The sequence below is a fragment of the Mus caroli genome, unplaced genomic scaffold (assembly GCF_978045245.1).
Source record: "Mus caroli unplaced genomic scaffold, Mus_caroli_1 scaffold_4, whole genome shotgun sequence".
Taxonomy (NCBI): domain Eukaryota; kingdom Metazoa; phylum Chordata; class Mammalia; order Rodentia; family Muridae; genus Mus; species Mus caroli.
Genome location: NW_028227259.1, coordinates 118301631 through 118321017, shown reverse-complemented (window position 1 = coordinate 118321017; position 19387 = coordinate 118301631). Strand labels below are relative to the sequence as shown.

The 19387-nt window shown below is 49.1% G+C and overlaps 1 protein-coding gene across 3 annotated transcripts in view; it reads right to left on the bottom strand.

Annotated features, from left to right (window-relative positions):
• Positions 1 to 18703, bottom strand: part of Acacb (acetyl-CoA carboxylase beta) — a 106419-nt gene extending 87716 nt beyond the window's left edge. The window contains exon 1 of one of the 3 annotated variants that reach the window (XM_085837040.1): positions 18180 to 18703. The gene's annotated coding sequence lies outside the window, so the exon portion shown is untranslated. Of the gene's footprint in view, positions 1 to 9235; positions 9345 to 18179 lie in introns of those variants that run through there. The other 2 variants (XM_085837042.1, XM_085837041.1) reach the window with 2 other exon arrangements.
• Between the last annotated feature and the right edge of the window lie 684 nt (positions 18704 to 19387).

Below are 19387 nucleotides of genomic sequence, written 5' to 3'. Positions count from 1 at the left end.
CACAAGAAAGAACTAAAGAAGGTACCATTAAGGACTTGGTTCTAGAAGCATCATATGGTACATCAACAACATGGAGATAATTCAAGTATTCTTTAAGGTCCAGCAACACTCAGGAGGCAGAAGCAGATGGATCCCTGAGAGTTCCAGGCCAGCCAGGGATACATACTGAGACCTTGTTTCAAAAAAAACAAACAAAAAAACCTACCTTTTTCAAGACAGAGTTTCTCTGTATAGCCCTGGCTGTCCTGGAACTCACTTTGTAGACCAGGCTGGCCTCCAACTCAGAAATCCTCCTGCCTCTGCCTCCCAAGTGCTGGGATTAAAGGCGTGCGCCACCACTGCCCCCAGCCTCAAGTATCATCTTTTAACTGATAACAAAATGTGGCTCATCCACACAACAGAACGTTACTCAGTATTCAGTCATTAAAAGGAGTGCAGTGCGAGCCACATTACAGCGTGGATGAACCAGAAAACCGTATGGCAATCATGAATCGTAACCACGGGTTAGCATCATTTCTTCAAGCTTTCCACACTAGCCAGTCCATACCAGACAGAACGATTAGTCTTTACTGAGGGACAGTGAGGGTAGGGGTGGGGGTCACAGCTAAAATGTGAGTTATCTCTGTTTTGGGTTGATGAAAATGTCCTGATGCTGGCAGACTGTGACAACATGCGGCACATCTGAACACACTAGCAGCATCGACCTGTTCTATTTTTGTACGGATTTATTTATTTTATGTATATATGAGTATTTTGCCTGCATGTATGGATGCACACCTGTGTCCCTAGTGCCCTTGGAGGTCAAAAGAGAGCATCAGATGTCCTAGGGTTACGGATGGTTGTGAGCCACCACGCAGATACTGGGAACTGAACCTGGGTCCTCTGCAAGAGCAACCAGTGCTCTTAACCATTGAGCTGTCTCTCCAGCCCCTGCTAATTTGTTCACTGCATGAGTGGATTATATTCTATGTAAATGACTTACATGCTATGTAAATTACATGCTGTGTAGATGACTTATATGCTATATAAATGACTTGCATATTATGTAAATGACTTACATGCTATGCTAATGAGTTGTATGCTGTGTAAATTATTTGCATGCTATATAAATGACTTTAGCTACATTGACAGTTTCTCTGTAGTGCTGAAAACATTTGGAAGAATTGGATCTGCACTGCACATGGACTTTTCTATCATTTTCCTGTAAACAATGCAGCCTAATGGCTCTCTGCCTAGCGTTTGCATCATACCAGGAACTATAAATCACCCTGAGATTCAAGTGTGCACAGGCTCTACGTAGGCATGAGGCAAACACACGTTCTAGGCAGGGATTTTGGTATCTGTAAATGTTCCTGGAATCAACTACCCAGGGAGATTATAAGTATCGATGCTGTGGCTGGCTTCTGTCTCCTCCTTCTGTCTCTGCTGTCCACGCGACCTGCAGGGAGCATCCTGGATCCAGGTAAAGTACACCTGACCTAGTCGGTCATAACTAAAAGGGACACTCAACAAAACCTCGGGCTCTGGAGTACCATCCATCACTGAGGGCTGAGCAAGCCTGGGGGATGGGGGAGGGGAGAAGAGGGGACACCAATGTTCCTTCTGCACTTCCTCTCACAGCTCTGCCCTCTGATGAGCAGGTAATTCCTGTCTATCCTAAATTAAAAAAAAAAAAAAAATGGGGGTGGGGGGTGGCAAGGTGGCTTAGTGCGTAAGAGCACCGAGTGCTCTTCCAAAGGTCCTGAGCTCAATTCCCAGCAACCACATGATGGCTCACAACCACCCATAATGAGATCTGATGCCCTCTTCTGATGCGTCTGAAGACAGCCAGGGAGATGACTCAGTGAGTAAATATGCTAGTAAGCTGCTGATCTGTGTTCAATCCCTAGAATCCAAGTGAAAGGCTGCGTGTGGTGGCTCATGTCTTTAAGGCCAGCATTCCTTCAGACAGTGAGGTGGGAGGAGAGACAGGAGCTTCATTCAGAAATGTTTGGGTGCAGCTACCCAGCGGAAGAAATAAGAACGACACTGCCTCAAAAAAACCACAGGGGAAAGAGCCAACACCTGACACACCAGATCTTTGGGGTTCAGACTCCATCTTCAAGAACCTGACCTAAGGTTGAATTCGAGTTAACTAACAGGCTGGTACCTAGCACCAGTTTCTAGGCTATTCCCCAACCAATCTGCACCGCCAGGTTACAAGCCTGCCCGGACACTTCTCTTCCTAACAACTACCAATCAGGAGGAAAACAGAAGTGAAGTTTAGGGTGTGGCTTCCAGCACCAGCCAGTTATGTTAAAGACCATAATGGCTCTCCAATCAGATGTGTGCCGGGTCTTGCCTCTATAATCGCTTGCCTGAAACTGGGCTTGAGGCTCCCATTCTCCTGTGTCAGGGTTGCCAGGGAGCCCAAGCTGGAGCTTGAACAGTGAGACCCTAATGCGATTGCATTGGAATCGGTTCCTTGGTGGTCTTTGGTGGTTCATGAACACTTCCTGGCACAACACACCCAGGAAACTTGTCCTCTGACCTCCGTATACACACCTTATACACATGTGAGCACACACACACCTCAAATGATTAAATCTTTTTAAAAATCATAACCTGAACATGTCGTCTCAACATCTGGAAACCAAATCTTCCTGCCAGCTGAGCGGCAGGGTCCTCGCCTGACTTGCGTGAGGCCTTACGCTATCCCAAGCATTTGTAAAGAAGAAATAAATGAACCAATGCCGTCATGGGCATAAACTCTACAAAGTTTATAACGCACAGCTCAGGCAGATCCCCGAGGTGTCTAAACAGCATCTTCCCTTGTGATTTCAACAAAATGTTCTTTAGGGAAATGGGAAGAGTTCTCAAGATTTCCTGGCAATGTTGGAGCCACGTGCAAACCTCATGATGGCTTGGCAGTTAGATCCCTGAACTGCTGGCACGGGTCTAGTTCTGGGGACGGCCAAGACTTGGGCTTTATTTTCTTTTAAGGTCATCAAGTTTCTTTTTTAAAGAAAAGCAAATCAAGGGTGACTTGATGTCAAGTGACAGGTCACATTACTGGCACAAAGGATAAATCACACAGTCATTTCACACACACACACACACGATTAAATCCCATACCTTTTCATGACTTTAAAAAAAAAGAAAAAAAAGACATTTAGGGAACCAGAAACAGACAGGAACCTCAAAACCAATGACAAGACTGGAAGAGCCACCCGTACAGGAGTTCTACCTAGAGCAAACACCTACATGAAGAGGGGAAAGGAAAGACAGGCCACCTGTAGAAGAGTTGGCCTCACATAGGCAGCCCCAAAGATCCAGAGGAGACAGAGAGAGGCAGAGACAGAGAAAAGTTGAGAACTACTATAGTTTCACTTGTGGGATTGAAAAATCGCTAGAATCAATCAAGTTTCTACACGAGCAACTAGCAAGCTGAAACTCAGTTTACAATTATACACACACACACACACACACACACACACACACACACAAATGTATCCAAGGAGTTGAAAACTTGCTATTGCTGAGCTAGCCGCACCACCTAATATGGTACAAAGATCTACCTGAGATTACAAGGTGTTCTAACAGGCAAAACAATGTTTAAAAGAAGGAAGGGGGGGGGCTGGTGAGATGGCTCAGTGGGTAAGAGCACCCGACTGCTCTTCCGAAGGTCCAGAGTTCAAATCCCAGCAACCACATGGTGGCTCACAACCATCCGTAATGAGATCTGGCGCCCTCTTCTGGAGTGTCTGAAGACAGCTACAGTGTACTTACATATAATAAATAAATCTTTTTAAAAAAAAAAAAAAAAAAAAAAAAAGGAAGGCCGGGCGTGGTGGCGCACGCCTTTAATCCCAGCACTCGGGAGGCAGAGGCAGGCGGATTTCTGAGTTCAAGGCCAGCCTGGTCTACAAAGTGAGTTCCAGGACAGCCAGGGCTATACAGAGAAACCCTGTCTCGAAAAACCAAAAAAAAAAAAAAAAAAAAAAAAAAAAAAAAAAGGACGAGCTGAGGATGGGCTCAGTGGGCACTGTGTCTGCCCAGCATACACAAGACCCTGGGTTCAGTCCCCAGGACTGCAGAAGACTCTGAATGTTGACACGGGTCTAGAACCACAGCATGTAGAAGACTGAAGAGAAAGAGTCAGAAGGCTCCAGGTAACTGTTGGCCACATAGATGGAGATTCTTGATGCCAACTTGGGCTATATGATACCCTGTCTCGGGCTGGAGAGATGGCTCAACAGTTAAGAGCACTGCCTGCTCTTCCAAAGGTCCCGAGTTCAATTCCCAGCAACCACATGGTGGCTCACAACCATTTGTACAGCTACATAAAATAAATAAATCTTAAAAAGAAAGAAAGAGCTGGGCGTGGTGGCGCACGCTTTTAACTCAGGAGGAAGAGGCAGGCGGATTTCTGAGTTCCAGGCCAGCCTGGTCTACAAAGTGAGTTCCAGGACAATCAGGGCTACACAGAGAAACCCTGTCTCAAAAAACCAAAAAAAAAAAAACAATGTCTCAATTTTTTTTTCTCCAAATCAAAAACAATTCCCAGTGTTCTACAGGCCCACCAGCCCAGGAGCTGGGTTCTTGTGGCATGCACAGGCCCCAGGTGTGATCCCCAAAGAAAAGCTATAACTGTGGAGCTACAGTGAGTGTTGGTACTGAAGCAGGGACAGAGGGCACAGACGTGAGACTCAGACAGAAGCCATGCCTGGGACAAGGCCACACAGAATCACCCCCACTTGCCGAACTGGAACAATGTCTTTGTCACAAGCAGATAGATGAGGCTGGACCCCTGCTCTCTGTGACTTCATAATCAAGTAGATGAGGCTGGACCCCTGCTCCATGTGACATCATAATCAACTCAAAACAGGCCAAAGGCCCTATAGTCTAAGAAAATCTAGAAAACTTTCAAACCTTTCCAAAGATGGTTGCAGGATGGATTCTTAGATGTGGCTCAGAAGGTGTGGACAACACTTTAGAAATTGACATATTTGACTTATCAAATTTGTTTTAAAATTCGGGCTGTTGAGACAGCTCAGGGAATAGCTATTCACTGCCAAGCTTGATATGGTAAGTTCAGTTCCCAAAACCCGTACAGTGGAGGGCGAGGACAGAAATCACCACATACTGACACCCTCTGACCTCTGTGCACACACACGGGTGCACACGCACACACTCGCAAATAAACAAATGTCATTCTAAAAATATAAACCTTTTGTGGAAACAAATGCCCAGGTGCCTATGATGTTTGCAGTGGGGAAACTGTGAGCCAGGGACTGGTTTTGGTTTGATTTTTTTTTTCTTGGCATGTGTCTGTACATGTGGTGATCTGTGCACACACACACACACACACACACTTCAGATACAATCCCTGGGTGCTGGAGCAATCGCTTGGAGGTTAAGAACCGTGGTGGTTCTTCTAGAGGACCCAGGTTCAATTCTCAGCACCAGCACAGCTGCTCATCTGTAACCGCAGCTCCAGGGGACCCAACACCCTTGTCTGCTCTGCGTGGGCATCAGGCACTCATGTGGTGTGCAGACTGGTATGCAGGCAAAATACCCATCTTCTTGTTTTGAAAAATAATAAGAGCCAGACAGTGGTGACACACGCCTTTAATCCCAGCATTTGGGAGGCAGAGGCAGGCGGATTTCTTAGTTCAAGGCCAGCCTGGTCTACAGAGTGAGTTCCAGGACAGCCAGGGCTATACAGAGAAGAAACCCTGTTTCGAAAAACCAAAAAGGAAAAAAAAAAAAAAAAAAAAAAAGAAAGAAAGAAAGAGGGCTGGTGAGATGGCTCAGTGGGTAAGAGCACCCGACTGCTCTTCTGAAGGTCCGAGGTTCAAATCCCAGCAACCACATGGTGGCTCACAACCATCCGTAATGAGATCTGGTGCCCTCTTCTGGAGTGTCTGAAGACAGCTGCAGTGTGCTTACATATAATAAAAATAAATAAATCTTTAAAAAAGAAAAGAAAGAAAGAAATACGAAATAATTTAAAAATGAAAGCATAATGACACATCCGGCAGCCTGATCATGACAGAGAGAGATCAAGATAGAGACGTAAAGACAGAGAAAGCACACGTGGGCACATGGAATCATTTTTGGATGGGTACTCCCTGCCCTCAAAAGCCAGCAACTGTTTGCTCTCATTTCCTTCCTGGCTGAGGTGAGCAGTATGTTCCATCGCATGCTCCATTCATTTCGGACATTACCTCTCTTGCCCTCACTAACCTGTAAAAGCATCAGTAAGGACGGCCACCATCCTGAAAGTGCACTCTCACACAAGCCCTCAGGAAAAAGAGCTCACCGACAGCGTTGCCAGGAGATTACAGTGCCAGAAGGTTGCAGAAGCAACCCTGGCATCCTCAGAGGTCCAACTGGTTCCTCGGGCAGAAGGGTCTGACAGGGATCAGGGACCTTCCATCCCTGACTTCTGCTGAGAGACCAGTCCCATGGCACACACAGACACACTACATAGCAATGGTCTCTTCTTGTCCCGTTTTCTCTCATGGCTCAGTCCGCCTTAACTGTGGACGACAGGCACAGATGCCATTATGGTAACTTTGGGGGTTCTTGGGGGAGATGCAGGATGGAAGAGGTTTCCATCTTCCCTTACAATGAGGTGACCCATAGGGCCATTTACTCATGTATCCTTGTGCTTAGCATGGTACCAAACATGTAGTAAATGTTTAACAATGGAACTGAATGAATAAATGAGTGGATGGATGAATGAATGAATGAACCTATGCACAAACTGAGCACCAATCAATGGCATGAACCAACCTGGACTTTTGCATTTTAGAGGTCTGGTTTCGGCAAGTGCACTTGGGAACCAAGAGGAACAAGCTGATGCCACTCCACAGTTTTACAGGAAAGGAGCCAGAGAGAGACCCTGACCCAGGGAAGGCCACTGTCTGGCAGGTTCCACATGTGTACGTATGAAATAGTGACACGTTAGAAATAACAGACATAGCCGGGCAGTGGTGGCGCACGCCTTTAATCCCAGCACTCGGGAGGCAGAGGCAGGCGGATTTCTGAGTTCAAGGCCAGCCTGGTCTACAAAGTGAGTTCCAGGACAGCCAGGGCTACACAGAGAAACCCTGTCTCAAAAAATATATAATAAAATAAAAACAAATAACAGACATGGAAAACCTATTTAAATGGTTACTGGGGAAAGGGCAGGGCAGGGAAGCAATACAGAGACTGAGCTGGAATGGACCTTTGCTGATCTCATGCCCTTGTGCCTACTCTGGCTGGGAAGCCCAGGAGATGGCGCAAGCTTGGTGTTATGCAAACTTCACAGAACCTGCTTAGGAAATGCTGGCTGCCTGGGAGAACAGACAGCTACCTAGAACAGCAGGTGGCCTGGGACGATGGCTATGCTGTGCCCCACAGGGTCATGTGCTGGGAGCTTGTCCCCAGCTAGAATGACATTGGTGAGGAGACACAGCCTACTCCAAAAAAGACTAGTGCTGGTCTCCGGGTGACAGAGGTCTTTGTGGGAAAGAGTTGCCCACCCCCACTCCCCCCCAAAAAAAAGAAAAGAAAAAAGTAAGCCTGGCTCCCAAATCCCGCTTGGCCTCCTGTCTCACCGTCTTCATGTGTGCCCACGAGGAGGCCATCTACCATCTCATGACCACTGGAAGGTCTTACCAGAGTCAAACAGAATCTAGGACCATGCTCTTCGACCTCCAGAACTTTGAGTTTAAATAAACTTTTTTTTTTTTCTCACAAAGCATCCAGCATCAGGCACAGCAGTAGGGAGACTAAGCCAGACAGACAGGCAGGTGGTGAGAGGAGAGGGGGCTGAGCCTAAGTAGACGGGCACACGCAAAGGTGGCTGGTGACTGGGGCTTGGGGCCAAGTTGCCACGATCAAACCTGGAGACGCTAATGAAGAGAGTAACCAGCTCTTCCCTGGGACTGGCCTCGACGCACTCCATAATGTAAATCCTGTGCTGACAGGAAGCAATGATTCTAATACCAGGCTTTGCCAGGGCTACCCACGTGGAAACCCTAGGTGTCTTCTCCCTGTTTACTTATTTACTTAAATAAGTATTTATTTAGAGACAAGGTCTCACAGTGTTGACCAGGCTGGCTTTGAACTCACAGAGACCTACCTGCCGCTGCCTCCCAAATGCTGTGTACTACAATGACCTTCTACCTACCTCTCTCTCTCTCTCTCTCTCTCTCTCTCTCTCTCTCTCTCTCTCTCTCTCATTAAGCATAGGACCGGGGTCGCCAGGACAGAGGTTACCAAGTGCATACATGCGGGGGAACTGTTTGAAAAAGCTGCCAACCTCTTCCTCTGGGCCCGCTTCCCACTCTAAAAAAAAAAATGCAGACTCCCCTCCTTGCCCTGGCATTGCACACACTCAATTTCCATACACCTGTGCCCGCGGAGGGCCTTCAGCCTCCTTGCCCCAACCCTCCCATCCCAGAACATCACTGTCCCACGAGCCTGTCCTTACCTGATGCTTCCACTTCATAGTTTGGACACCTGTGACTCAAAGAAGCTCAGACACTCAGCCCAGCTCAGCTACTGACCCATCACCCACACCTTCCCCTGTCAACACATAGATACAGATAATTCTTATAGGACCCAAGGCGCCACAAGCTGTGCTGAGAGATACCACATCTGGCTGTGTGCCTTTCAGAAAGGACAGCAAAACCAGATCTCAAAGGTTGCTGCCCAGACCAGCTGGGCAGTGGTCTGAACAGCAGAGACTCAAGAAGGGCCTGACCTCCCAGGGAGCAACTGTTCCCTGGGAGGTAGCTCTCCCCTGACCTGACCTAACTGACCCCCAAACTGGTTGCTGGTCAAAGTTCCTTTTAGTTCCTTTCTTCTCTTTCTTTTTTTTCCCCCAGGGCTATACTAAAACCCAGGACCTTGTGCACATGAGGTAAATACTCAACTCAGCCACACCCCTTAGGGTATTTTTTTACTTCTTGCCATTCAAACCCAAGCAACAACTGTCTGGTGTCGGAGCCATCTAGCCTACCATGCCCAATGCAGGAAGCTGTCAGGCTCCAGCAAGCGCTGGCCAGTGGCCAACACCATGGTGCAGCAGGTGGAGGGCTTGTCCCCTTCCCCCCCCCCCTTGCCAAAATAACACATTCACCCTGTCTAGTCAAGGTCTTGGAGGGACAGGGACAGCATCCTGCAGTCCCCGTCTCTACTTGAGACTTTTTTTTTTCCTCCCATCCGGTTTAGCTCCTGAATATTTAGGGCCACTTACCAACACTGGGGACGTGGCCACCAGTTCCATTCTCAGGAGAGTCTCACAAGTGCCCACACGGTGACTAAGGGAACCTGCCTTCTGAGTGTCACCTTTCAGCAGGAGGCTGTGGTGTGCTGTATCAGGCCACAGGGGAGGGGCTTGGCCAGTACTCAGAGGAGGCACCAGGAGTTGGAATTCCCTGCAGCACACTTACTTACCTGCCACCACAGTCCTGGCGCTGGCTCAGCCCTCACCTGGCTCTCTCTCCATAATCTGGGGTTTGCCAGCACAAAAAGCCACCTCCTCCTGGCTTGCTACACGTCCGTACTTAAACCTACTCCACACTCACGCAACCGTTCTCCTTGCCTAAGCCGGCTTCTCCAGAATCTGTTCGAAATGTTCCCACCGACCGGTGCAGGTGGCCTCCAGGTGAGCAACATTACAAGATTGTCCCTGTCCCCTGCCCTCGAGCTCCAGTCTAGAGGATAACGCATGGTTCAGCATTTTCTTAGGATGGGCCATACCGGACACAATGGAAAAAGAGGTGATAGTATCAGAATAGAGAGTGGGTGGCCAAGGGCTCCCTGGCTGCCAAAAGGGTAGCACATAGCCAACTTTAACCACTAGGGTAAACACCGCCCCTGGAGATGGCTGAACCACACCCCTGCCTATGGGGACAAGGGTATCACAGGCCATGGTGTTTCTGCAAAGACACTCCCACTTGCAGCCTGATTCAGGGGGACCAGGTATCCACTATGCTTCCTGTCTGAGTACCCAGAAGCCCAATGTCACGTGCAGCACATGTGACGTCTTCACTGAGAGCCTGAGGCAGAGAGTGGGATGCTCTAATACTCAAGAAGAATGTTATCCTGGGCAGATTCTGACCTCATTCTGAGCCAGGGTCCCTCACCTAGAAAAGGGACAATCCTCACCTGCTCCCACCTCCTAGGATTACTGTGAGAATCAGCCCACCCTGTGTGGTCACTTTCAGTGACAATCTTAGTGGCTCTCCTAAACAGAAGCAGGCAGACAGCTCTGGCCGTGGGCATACATGGTGGAAGGAGAGAAAGGCCGTCACAAACTGCTCATTGCCTGTCACACGCATGCAATGGTGACCACACCTACACATATATACACACATACACACAAACTAAATAAATACAAATAACTAAAAATAAATAAATAAATCCTCTTGTCTCCAGAGGAAGTCATATTGGGTGGATTATTGATGTCCTACAGCTGTGGCTTGCCTCTAAATCTATACTGTCTAAGGGACTCAACTCAAAGGAACAGGAGCAGACCCCACACTTTGGACTTTCCTGGAGAGGGCTTCAGGGAGACAGGGGTGTTCTGCCAAATAAAGAAAAGGCTTTTTTTTTTTTTTCTTTATAAAGTGTCATTATATGACCCTGGCTAGCCTGGAACTTGATATGTAGACCAGGATAGTTTTGACCTCACAGAATGTGACTGTCTCTGCCTCTGGGATTAAAAGCATGGGCTACCACATGTGGTCTTTTCTTTTTTGTTTTGTTCCCCCACTTCACCCCTACCGCCCCCCCCCCGCCCCCTTCTCTTTGGGACAGAGTCTGGCAATGTAGCCAGGATGGCTTTGAATTAACACTGGCCTTCTTGCCTCAGACTCTCAAGGTCTGAGATTACGGGTATACACCATCACACCTCACTCAAAGAGAATTCTTTTTAAAAAAAATTATTTTATCTTTAATTATGGGTATATGTCTAAGTTTAAGCATGAGTGCATTTCCCCACTGAGACCAGAAGGGGGCAGCAGATCCCCCAGGAGCTGAAGTTACAGGGGGCTGTAAGCTGCCAGATGTGGGAGCTGAGAAGCAAACTCCTTTACAAGAGCAACACATGCCGAGCCCTGTCTCCAGCTCCCTGGAAAGTATTATTCTTATACCGTTTTAAAGACGAGACTCTGGCGACGAGGGAGGGGCTGTGGCTTGCCTGCAGTCACTCAGCTTGGAGGCACATGGAGAGTATACGTAATAGGCAGAGGCCACAGGCTGTGGAGCTCAGTTATTCAACAGGTTAGGAGGAGCTGATTGTGGCAGCTCAAGCCTGGTCTCCCAGTACTGTGGAGGCTGAGGCTGAGGCAGGAAGATTGCAGCATGCTCACTCAAAGCCAGCCTTGCGCTTCAGGGTGGGGCTTGACCAGGACCCAAAAGAAAAACAACCCACAAGCAACAGAAAAAGCAGCAGCAGGGAGATTCAATAGGTCCCAGAATTACCACATGCCAGAGCATGGGACTCCAGAGAAGGCTAGCGGACAGGCCTGGAGCAAGCAGAAAATAAACAGCTGTGGCTGGTGCCAAGTCCTCTGGGCACTGGAGCACTGAGCATGGGCAGCGCTGGAGGTGTTGGGGCATCAGAGATGAGAAAGCTGGTGCAGCTTAGATGGAGAAGGCGCAGGTGTAGGGAGAATCGCTTTGAAATAATCACCAATAAAAAAGCCGATGGCCAGCCGGGCGTAGTGGCGCACACCTTTAATCCCAGCACTTGGGAGGCAGAGGCAGGAGGATTTCTGAGTTCAAGGCCAGCCTGGTCTACAAAGTGAGCTCCACGACAGCCAGGGAAACCCTGTCTCAAAAAAAAAAAAAAAAAAAAAAAAAAGAAGAAGCCAATGGCCAATGAGTTGAGGCAGGAAGTAGGAGGAAGGACAGTGGCAGGAAGGGAGGATTCTAGGAAATAGTGAGCCAATAAAAGGAGAGACTCAAGAGAGAAGGGGATGGGAGGGAAGGAGAGTGGTAGACCTGGAATAGTTAAATAAGTTACAAGCTAGTTGGGGAATGAGCCAAAGCTTACAGCATAGGCACTTATTCATAAATATTTAGTCTCAGGGTTGTCATTCAGGTCTTGGAAAGGAAAAAACGGTTTATCAATTTTTTTAACACTCATGTGACTTCACACCCCAGGGAACTCTGGGAATGTTGACTCAGAAGGGCACAACCACAGTGCCCAGCACACAGCCGGCACCCGGTTAATGCCAGGAGAGCCCATCTGACTTTCAAGCTCTGACTACTGTGAGAGAGTTAGCATGAGCCTTAATTTCCCCGAGTGCAGGACACAGTCAGTGGCAGTAGCAACCACAGCAGGCTGGTGGCTGATGGAGCTCCAACCACTTAGGCTGGCACTCGTGACCACCGTGACGGTCAAGCCCCTCTCCCTGGCTGCCCCTGGGGAACCTCACCCTTTGCTTTACCTGGTATTCTGGTGGGCGTAAGCCCATCTCTTTTATACACGTCTATCAAATGTATAGAAGAGAGATGGCTTCTTTCCCATCAGGCTGAGACCTCCCCCAGGCTGCTCCTGGGGCAGGACTATTGCACCTTTTAGTCTGTGTGCAGTGAAGTAACCTCCAGAGGTGAGACTGAGAAGAGCCAGGGCTGTCCATCAGCCTCAGTAACTGAGGTGATGGCGTTGGATTTTGGTGGGAACAGAGCTCTCTAGGGTGAAAGGGCGGCCTCCCTGAGGAAGAACAGCCTGTTCCCGGGCTTTCCCTTTCCATACACAAACCTACAAGCCGCTCTAGATAACACTCGGGTCAGGGCCCAGTACCCGCTGCCTCCCGGGCAGATCTTTGGTGCTGATTCTGTTTGCAACTTTGTGTTGCAGCTTCCGACTGCTGCCCTGGCTGCTGTGGGGGCGGCAACGAGGGAGCGAGGCTCAGAAGAACAGGAAGGCTGTGTAGGTCAAGGGCACTGGAATAAGGCTCAGAAGAACAGGAAGGCTGTGTAGGTCAAGGGCACTGGAATCGGCTCTGAAGGCCATGAGGACTTGGCAAGGTCAGGGAGGTGGAAGTTCCAGGTACAAGGACGAAGCCCGAGGACTGTAGCTGGAATCCCAGTTCCACCTTGTTGAGTGGGAGCAGGGTGGCCTGAGGGAGCAGGGTGTGGGTCAAAACCCAAAATCTGGGGCTGGTGAAATGGTTCAGGAGACAAAGACGCATGCTGCTAAGTCTGATGGCCTGAGTTCCGCCCCTGGAGCCCCATGTGGCATAGGAGAGAACTGGCTCCCCAGGTTGTCTTCTGACTTCCGCACACACCTCCCCAGTATTGTTTAAAGGAAACATTTATAAACAAAAACAGGAGCTCAGCTGGGCATGGTGGAACATGCCTATAATCCCAGTACTTGGCCGTGGAGGGAACAAGATAAGGAGCCAGCCTCTGCTACATACAAGCTTGGGTCCAGCCTAGACTATACCAGACTGTCTCAAAAAGCCAAACCAACCCAAATACCCCAAGAACCCTACACACAGCACATCACCTCGCGTGGATGTGCCTGGAGGGGTGGGTTCAAGTGCCCTTTCACTGCTGTGCGGGCCTGAGTTCTCACCAAGCTCCCAAATCCTGGCTTTCTCGTACGTGAGGAAGGCAGAGGGCAGAAGAACTGGTTGATGCTAACTGGGCTACAGTGTTCCAGATACTATGCTGAGAACATTATCTAAGATCAAGTCTAAGCCACTGAGAGCCCTTGGGCCATTACACAAGCCCATCTCCCTTCCCCGGGCTGGCCTATTACAAACAGGGGAGCCAAAACTATCTACATTGTAACTCTAAGTACTTAACAAACCAGGACCCTAGGAGAAATAGCGGGGACGGGGAGCGTCCCAGGGCTTTCCATGGGGCAGGGGGTGCGGGGCGTGAGAGGCCTAGGACATTGATGGGTCAAAAGAGCATCATGCATGCTCTCAGAGGTCAGGATGACACACTGCCACTCAAGATGGAAGCGCCAACCCCCCATGGCTCATCATTCAGAAAACAGACTTTCACACAGTTTTGTGAGTGTGTGTGTTTGTGTGTGTGCACTCCCATGCAGGTGACACCCGAGCATATGTGTGCACGATGTGACACGAGTGAGGAGGTTGGAGCAACTTTCAGGAGTCCTGCCTCTCCTCCCACTTCAGGGCATCTGTGGTAGGTTGTCAGACTTTCGTGGTTCATCCCAGGTGGCAGCCGTGTGGGCTGCTGTCCTGTGTACATTGATCTCACAGGCAGGAGAGTGAGCTCCAGGAGATCAGACTTAGGCTTAAAGCCTGGGCCTGGGCCTGGGCTGGCGAGATGGCTCGGCGGGTAAGAGAACTGACTGCTCTTCTGAAGGTCCTGAGTTCAAATCCCAGCAACCGCATGGTGGCTCACAACCATCCTTCATGAAGCCCTGTTCTGGTGTGTCTGAAGACAGCTAGCTACAGTGTACTTACTTATAATAAATAAATAAATAAATCTTTGGGCTGGTGTGGAGCAGGGGTCCTAAATTCAATTCCCAACAACACATGAAGGCTTACAACAGCTACAGTGTACACATACACATAAAATAAATAAATCTTAACAACAACAACAACAAAAAAAAAAAAACCACAAAAAACCTGGGCCTGCTTCTTCACTACAGAACTCCCAGTTAACTGAGAGACTTGAGACACAGTTAAACAATGTAACAGCGTAAACCATTTCTTTTGCAATCTCAAATCCAGTATCGACTGGGAAGCTCAGAGCAAGTACTAGAAACGTACACCACTGAAGCCTCCTGAAGACATGGAGCGCTGACTGGGAGCACACATACACACCCCACACACATCCTTTATCCCACTTCAGCATCCACAGAACCTCTGACCTCTGTGCTCTGGAACACTGTTGCTCAAGGACATGGGATTGAGGCTCAGGAGTCCTCCCTGCCCCCCAGGAGGAAACAGGGTACAGCATCAGAAATAGGGGAGCTGGGACTGAGCTGGGCTGAGTGTATTAGCTCAGCCTGCAGTCAACCTAATTCTATTCCGTTCCTGGCCCCCACCCTGTCCTGATTCAACTAGAAGCCTGGAAGATTGAGGTACACAGAGCTCTGAGCTCCTGCCCACAGCTCCCGCCCATACCACACCCCTGTCTGCCAGGACCCTGCATAGAAACCAGGAACACATCCAACATGACTGTTCAGAGGTCCCCAAGATCCTATGAGGTGGTCCTTATCTCTGCCAAGTGGCACCATGGACAATTCCCCCCCCCCCCGCAGGTGCCCCACAATGAGAAGATTCTGAGAGGTCCTACCACAAATTCTCCGTGCTCCCCAGAGGCCACGTGGATCCCAGACTGGGCCACAGCCCGGCTCCACCTTGCTCGATCACTGCGCCTACCCTGTGGTAAGGTAAAGCTGCAACCGTCTGTCCTTCAGAATAAGGAAGACCTCCCGTCAGGTGACGCAATTCCCCGGACCTGACAATCCTGAGTACTGAAGCTTTTACAGCGAGGAACTCAGAGCCATCCTTCGATACCCATCTTAGTCACAAATCATGTTCACCTCATGAGTGAGAGCCAACAAAGAGGCTTAGCAGGTAAAGAAAGATCCTTGCTGCCAAGCCCGGAGGTTCGGGTTAGATCTCTCTGACTCCACATGGTGGGAGGGAGAACCAACAGACCTTCACATGGTTTACAAGTGACTTTTTTTTCCTGTTTATTGTCTCTGATGCTTACTGCCTCCGTCTGCTAACCTAGGCCTCATGCAGAAAGTGTATGTAGTAGATGGAAGCTTCTAGACTTCGTATAGTCTCATCTCAGCCTAGAATGTTTTCAGCCTCTGAGACTTACTATTTATTGAGTAAGCTCACCCTTTCTAGCTCTTTCTGATCTCTGACTGGCTGGTTCAACTCAGCTGTTCTGGCTTAAATGCCTCTCCAAGCTGACTGCTTCAATCTGGCTCCTCTCTCGGCCTCTCCTGAATTGCTCTGCCTCAAACTGAAACTGCTAATCTGTTCTAATCTTCTGGTTCCTTCTCACTCTCTGGCTCGTTCAATCTTCACCTGTGTCTGGCTTGTTCTCTCTTCACGTTGTCTCTGTACAACTGTCTGTCTCCTTCTCTCTCTTCCTTTTCTGTGCTTCTCTCTTAAGAGAGCAGCCTCTTTTTCCTGTCTGTTCTCTTAAGACTTGGGTGTATCCTATCTCTGACACATTCTGTCAAATCTTTCTCTGATTCGTCACTTTGTCTGCCACTCAATTAGCCATCACTTCCTTCTACAAACTTAACTTTACCTTCACTGTTTGGGATTAAAGGATTATTAAGTCTGTATTCCAGCCAGAGGGATTGATTACAGGTGTGTGCTATGGGCTGAACCACACAACTAGGGACAGGTATTTTCAGTAGGGAACACAAATCTTGGGGTTCGCCATGTGATCAAATACCCTGCAACATGTTCCACGCCTGCATAAATAAATAAATAAATAAATAAATAAATAAATAAATAAATAAGTGTAAAGCAGATGTTCAAGAAAGAAAAAAAGATGCCAGGTGTGGTGGCGCATGCCTTTAATCCCAGCACTCGGGAGGCAGAGGCAGGCGGATTTCTGAGTTCGAGGCCAGCCTGGTCTACAAAGTGAGTTCCAGGACAGCCAGGGCTACACAGAGAAAACCCTGTCTCGAAAAAAAAAAAAAAAAAAAAAATCCCAGCACTCGGGAGGCAGAGGCAGGCGGATTTCTGAGTTCGAGGCCAGCCTGGTCTACAGAGTGAGTTCCAGGATAGCCAGGGCTATACAGAGAAACCCTGTCTCAAAAAACCAAAAAAAAAAAGAAAAAAAAAAAAAGAAAAAGAAAAAGAAAAAGAAAAAAAAGGTGGACTGACACTAAGCTTGGGCAAGCTAAAGGGTCTTTCCTAGAGAGTAGCTGCTCCTATGGAGAACGCACAGGTGTGGGGTGGTTAAGAGGGCTCAGAGAAGAGCAGGAGCAAGCTGAACCGGGGTGGGGCTTTCACCATCCACCGCTTGATTGGCCAGAGCCATCGGGGAAATTCTATGCAGCTTAGTGCTCTGACCCAGGGATGGGAGAAAGAGCACCTGTTACTCCTCCCTGCCCTGGGAATCTCAAGGTCATCTGAGCACCCTGCTCAGACCTGCCATACAGAGAGCAATCCCTCAGCAGCCTGGACTCTGTGACAGGAGCCCTGGATTCCTAGAATGAAGGTGCCCAGCCCAGCTGCCAGGCTGCACCCCACGGCCACAACACACACACACACACACACACACAGAATAAGAAAGACTGAATGTGTGTGTGCCCTTCTCAGGTTGCTGTGATTTCGGACTGCTCCCACACCCCACTAGGGACACACAAACCCACCCTGAAAGTGAGAGTTCTGACTCAAGACTCAGAGGCCACGTTAGAACAGGAGATTGCCAGGATTCTATTGGAGGAAGATCCAGAGGCCACCTCCATTTCAAAATACAAGCATGCCCGTAGCCCACACAGCCTGAGAATCAGGTTTGACACCTCCAGCATTTCTGAATTAGCCCAAAACATTATAAAAGGTGCACGTGCACACACAAAGGTGGTTCATGCAACTCCTATACAGACACAAGCACACCTACAACATTTCCAGAGCTTCTGGAGGAAACCATGGATGCAGGAAGTCCCAGACCTGCACCTCCAGTCATGACTTGGGCCTCCACTGAGGAATGGAGCAGCCAGTGTTTGTTTTGTTTTGTTTTAAGACAGGAGGGCAACTGTGAGTTCAAGGCCAGCCTAGATGGCTCGGCAAGTTCCAGGACATCCCGGGTAAATAAACACCAACTAAAGACACAATAAAAGATAATTCTGAGTCCCCTGGAATCACCCTGTCCTGGGCAAGTAGAGATGGCCAGCCACCTACATGGAAGTCCGTTTTTATTTTAAAATAATAGTCAGGGCAGTTATAGGGCAAAGCGGCAGATTCAACCTGAAACACGGAACCAGAGACTGGCTTTTATAACAGACTGCTCAGCAGTTCTGTGTCCCCTAAAACTCTCAAGTGGCTACTTTTGTCTGGGACTGACACTACACGCTCTTGCGCTCTCTCGCTCTCTCTCTCTCTCTTTCTCTCTCTCTCTCTCTCTCTCACACACACACACACACACACACACATACACACACCATCCCACAGGGAAGGCTTTGAGGCCCGTGGCCCCCGGGGGGCAGGGGTGGGCTCACTTACTGTGTTCACACTTTGGCCTTGCATTCCCCATGGCTTCCAAACTGCGTGTCCAGGGTTGACATTTTTCAAGCTCCTTGTTGGCTGAGGCCCGGATCTAAGCTGCCCTGCAGGCTGCTCTCCACTGTGGCTGTAAATGTCACTTTTAGATTAACCAGCCCCTGCAGTTTAAAAATATCCCCCAGGGCATTTAACCTTCAAGGCACTGAGCTGCAGGCAGCAGTGACCCAGGCTGGGAGAAAACAGATTTTCCAGCAGCCCAGTAGGGCTGCACCGGGGCCCTGAGAGCCCTGCCACCTCAACCCCACCCCACCGCTTGCTTTATTTCAAAATTCCTAGAGACTTAAATAAGAGCCATCTAAGGGCCAAGGTGTCATAAGCAATAAGGGGGAGGTCACTCTGGCCTGTGAGTCCACAGTGAGGGAGGGAGGAAAGTTCCCCCAAAGGTGGCCTGGCACTTCTCCCCAACAAGGTTTTTACGAGACCTTCTGGAATCACACCCTGTGTTCGTGGAATAGCTCTAATATCTTGGGACTTGGTAGATTAAAAAACAAAAAACAAGGCTGTCTTATTCAGGATTGGCTGGCTGGGACAGCTGAGAAGAGCAGAGGAAACCAGCCCATGTTGCTGTCACAGGGTGTTCTGGAGCATGTGGGACAAAGGTCATCTGCAGGTCTCAACCCCGATTGGCAACTGGATTGGCAACTGGCAGGGAAACAGAAACCACACACCAGCACCGATTTCTGTGACCACGGCTGTGCCACTAGACAGCGATGCGCACAGATTCGGTGAGGGGGATGGTCTGCCCACTGCAGCCCCTGCTACCCTGAGTGGGATACTTCACTTGTGAGCTCCTTTTCCAGGAAGGCAAAAACAAAATCAGCAAACATTAGGTTTCTTTCCGGTGGTCTTAAGAGCAAGAAGAGAACTTCAAGCCGCCATTGCTGTTACTCATGTCTGCTTCAAGCTGCGTAGTCACTGGCTATACAGTGAAGTCTGAGGGCTAAGCACGCCCAATACTGGACAAGCAGTAGCCTAGCATCGCTCTTAGACTGTTAAAGGAGCTCTCGGGTCCTGAGAGAGGTTCCCTGGAAAGCCCATCTGCTAGAAAGAGCTGTGTGCGTGCGCAACTGAAGGCATTTCGGGTAACCTTATCAAACATATTCCTTCTCCCATTGAGGGGGCAGCTGGCAAGAGAGCGCTGGCTAGCC